Source organism: Adiantum capillus-veneris, chromosome 9, assembly GCF_014529385.1.
Source record: "Adiantum capillus-veneris isolate H3 chromosome 9, ASM1452938v2, whole genome shotgun sequence".
Lineage (NCBI taxonomy): Eukaryota > Viridiplantae > Streptophyta > Polypodiopsida > Polypodiales > Pteridaceae > Adiantum > Adiantum capillus-veneris.
The window spans coordinates 61,740,067-61,744,809 of NC_140939.1; the positions used below are offsets into that span (position 1 = coordinate 61,740,067).

General features: G+C 42.3%; 1 pseudogene; it reads right to left on the reverse strand.

The window, feature by feature from the left end:
• Positions 1–2,059: 2,059 nt before the first annotated feature.
• On the reverse strand, positions 2,060–3,597 carry LOC147450563 (enoyl-CoA delta isomerase 1, peroxisomal-like; annotated as a pseudogene).
• Positions 3,598–4,743: the final 1,146 nt, after the last annotated feature.

Sequence of the window (4,743 nt, forward strand, 5' to 3'; positions counted from 1 at the left end):
TCCTTCGTTGTTGAATTCAACTTTGATACCTGTAGAGGTGAGCTCACTGACAGAAATTAGATTTTTCTTGAGTCCAAGAACATAGTATACCTTTGAGATGGTTGTCTGGAGACGTACCATACCATTGGGAAGATTAATGAGAACATCTCCATAAGCTTTGGCATATTGAATGCTATCGTCTCCCAGGAAAACTTCAAGTGGGTGACAAGGTATGAGAGATTTGATAACCAAGAAAATTGATGGGTCATGTGATGTGTAGCTCCAGTATCTAGTAGCCATAGGTTGTTAGGTGTAGAAGAGATAGTAGTAACATATAGCTGCATAGGGTAATGAGGGGTACTATCATATGTAGAGATTTCAGCATATTGGGCTTGATCGGGGAAAGATGCGGAGGGAAATGAGGGCCTGTCCCCCCCTTGATGATAAGATGGGTGATGAGGTATGTAGCCAGGAGAGATAATAGGGGGCCGTTGATAAACATTACCTTGATGCTTGGGTTGTCGACAGTCCTTTGCCTCATGCCTGAGGCGATGGTCGTTGGAACATTTCTTGTGTTTGTTGTTGTGATTACGACTTTGCGTACTATTATAGGACTTCTTTCCTTGACCTTGTTGTTGAGGTTGTCGGGGTGCTGAGGATTATATGGTTTCCTTTGAAAATGCTTTTGATGCTTTCCAGTAGTGATAAGAGCCATCGGCTTATGAGAACCAGAGGTTTGCTCTCTAAGAGTTTCCTCTTGTTTAACCTTTTCCACAAGATTATGTAGCTGTAGATTTTTGACTGTCTCTTGAGTAGTAATAAAGGCTCTCCAAGATGACGGGAGAGATGCTAACAAAAGCATAGATTGCAGATGCTCTGGGATTGTTAGTCCAGATATAAGGACTTCATCAAGCAAGATTTGCCAAGATTCTAAAACTTGGAAGATGATTGACCTTCTGACATGGTAGTGTTTACTAGTTTCTTGATCAGGGAAACTTGGTAAACAAGGTCAGTATGCTCATAGCTTTTCTCAAAGAATTTCCAAATAGCATGAGCAGTAGGAAGGGTTCTTACCATTTGAACCGGTCGATCTTGGCAATGCAAAATCAACTCCATCTTTGTACTGGTGTTTTTGGTTTGCCAGGCATTATAGCCATCTACGGTGCTCATAAAGGCCTTCTCTTTGGGTTGGTCAGGTTGCACCTCTTCTCTTGATGTTATATCCCAAAGTTGGAGTTGTTGGAGATAGAGCTCCATTCTAATCTTCCATACTTGGTAATTAGTGCCATTGAGCTTGTCGATGACATAGCGGGTTTTGTAGGTAGCTGTAGTAGTGGATGTAGAGGCAAGCTCGGCCATCTTACAAGGTTCCGGATCTCGAGATTAAGCACTAAGTAGGAAGATAAGCTCGGGGAATTAAAGCTTCATTAGCTCTGATACCATGTGAAGACTTTAATATATATACGAGCACTAAATAGCAATTAACTTAATAACAAAAGACAAAGAGAGAGAGAGAGAGAGACTGATGCGAAGCATAGATAATTGAATTGCTAGTAACACTGAACTAATACAAGGGAAGCAGCTATGCTCAAATGGAAGAATGAACACACTGGCTAAAGGGTGAGTAGCCTTTATATAGATTGGGGTGATCAATCAGTGCCTAGATTATGGGTGATTGGTAGATCTGTGTGGTAGGTGAATAAAGGTGGATGGTTGATTGCTAAATCTATGGGATAATTGATGGTGGGAATTCAACTTTACAAGATAGAGGTAAATTTATTTCTAACATACGTCATAGGTTGACACGTCAGCAGACAGAAGACTAAGTTCCACATGCTGATGTGGCGTCGATTCCATGCTATGAGCAGCTACAGGTTACCGCAGCTGCTGTGGCAATCATCAGTCGGCTGCAGCTGAAATTCCGGCCAGGAATGGCGAGCAGAGAAGCGGGCATCATGTGCTGCCTCCCGTCCCCCGACTGTGATGGGGCGGTTTGGAAATGTGATTGATGGGAAAGGCTGTACTTACCTGACTGCCGATAATAAAATTGGTGAATATCCGACAATGAGGCTCTGATTTGCTAAACCGTAATAAATCCTCCTCAGCTATATTCACGCTCTATTCTCTCAACAAGTTCAGGATACATAGAAAGCCGAAGACCTCCATATGCAGCCTTCTGCCAGGGTCTCTCTGCAAAACTTGCCGCTTGTTTCATTGCTTCTTTAAAAGTAGCACTCGTGTCCTCCTGCTGCAAGGAATCGACAATACCTGCTTCATTTGCCATAATACCTGTGTATTTGACACCTTGAAGGACCATATCTTTAAAAACTTTTGGAGCCATTTTTGCACGCAGTAAAGCTGATGAACCTGGTGGCAGAACAAAGTTGACGTCAACAGCTGCCGAGTAAAGAAACCCACGAATAACCTTTCGCATAATTCGGTGATCATGTGCCATGGCCAAAAAGGAGTCCGCCTGCTGCTGCATGCCACAAATGGCAGCATATGTGGGCATATTCAGCTTGAGGAGATCCAGCATTAAGCGCTCAAGCTCACGTAGCATGAAGGGAACTCTAGTCTCGGGTTCTGGTTTGGTCCACTCAAGATCCAGGCGATTGGAGAAATACTTGCCATTATTTTTGTGACAAGAGCTCGTGCATCAGATGAGCCAGTGTTGGCAAGATGTTGCCTTAATTGAGTGCACAGAGCTGGCGAAAAGCGATGCTTGGTTTCCCTTGTCAGGCGCAGCACCAGGATGCTACCAATCCTCTCAAGCGAACAAATCCCCTGTGAAGAAGAAAGAAACCCCAATCAGTGCACGCTAAAACAGTTTCATATCTGTAATCAAGTGTATCCATAGTTTAGATATAACTTGTGGAGCCTTCTCAACATCCCTCTACATGCACTGTTTCTCGTAGACACGAGTGGGACACTGGTAATATAGATTGCCATCTTCATGCATAAATATCCCACACTTTGCATGAAATATCAATACAACTCAAGGTCTCAAAGCAAACTGACAGAGTTATGACTATGTTACACAAAAGCGATTCTGCAGACCTTCAAGATTGGAAGAAAACATCTTGTATATGCTTCGCCCATCTCCCAATATAAGAGTCAATGTGGCTTAATCAATAAAAGAAAAGGCCCAAATTCAAGTGCAGTCAACAAGACCATTTAACCATAAGCTCCATCATGCGTAGTGCTAATATATAACTACAACGTCCCCATTAAATCATCAGCCCAATAGCGATTACAGCACTAAATATGAATATATGCTTCCACATACACACCGAACACGGGAGCCCAAAATGGCCATTCCCAGTGAAGGCAGTGACTATGCATTCCGGGCATTTCAATAGCAATGATGGAAAGACATTGTAACTATCAACAAACTTCATAAGAAGGGTGCTCTTTAGAACTTGTGGCTGCGCTCTCCTGAAAGACTCTGATTCTTGTGAACACAATGCTGCACATACTCCTTCCATGTGTATCAAAATCCTTGCTAATATCTCTGTTTTGAAGGGCCTTTTCTGCGGTGCACCTCATCATAACAAGCAAATGTAAAATATCCAGTAAAAACACTCTCAAAGAAAAGAGAACAATATATGAAAGATTCATTCTCACATAGATAACTTACAAGACTCAAACGCTAGAAAATCCTGTCGCAGGTACAATTGGTTGCCTACTTCTGTGTTGAGTGTGTGTGGAATAATGCCCTTGAAAAATCAGCCCCCTCTCTCTCTCTTGGTCGACCCCTCTTGCTAAATCCTCTTGCTGGCACCTCATTGGACCTCTCCAGGCTTAGCCAATAGGATTTAAGAAGCATAAGTGATAGCCTTCTGACATGTGTCCCCCTTTCCCCTTTTGTGAGAGCTTTAGGTAATTAATTAATGCAACTAAACTCTCATTGGACCCCTTTGTCTCCTGGCCAATAGGAATAAGGCAAGCCATTGGGTTGTTGAATGCTCATTGGACCCCTTGAGAGACCGGCCAATAGTCTTCTAGAGAGCTTAATTCTTAATGGTTCTTTTATTAAGTGTTTTTAAATGAATTAAACTAGATTTACTCTAGCCTAATTCTCATTGGTCCACCTCCATGGCCATCCAATAGGATTTGAGTGCACCTTGTGGGCAATTGGCCTAGGGAGCTGACATGTGTCCCTCACGATTCCCTTTGTGTAAAGGGACCCTGTGACTGTGTGTGTGTGTGTGTGTTTCTCTCTCATCCCCTACTTACAGGGCTCGCCCCCTTCTATGTAGGAGCCTTGAAGACTTTTTTGGCACACTCACCAAGCATCCATTTTTACTAAGCTTAACCATTAGACACAACCTTTGAATATTGGAACCTTAGCATTTTGGAAGTCTTAATGGGTTGAACCTTAGGGTCTTTAAAGCCCATTGTTGCACATTGCTCTTTTGCAGATGGTCCCCCCTTTGGATTTCTATTTTCCCTCCTTTGGATCCCTACTGTGGTCGGTCTGCCAGCTTAACCAATATTCTAAATTTTTCTCCCATGGCACTTCCCCATATTAAATGATCTAACATGAGAAAATCATTTAGGAGAATTAGATATTAGTTATTATGACAACTAGACTATGCACAAAACCAGAATATCAATCTCTTAAAAAATATCCATAGATATCATACATAGAGCTATAAGCATGTGGCTATCCAAAATCTTTGAAAAACGCAAAGATTCAAAACATGTAATGCTCCTCAATGTGCATACATGGAGCAAAATAATGACCGTTCCTATGAGACTCAA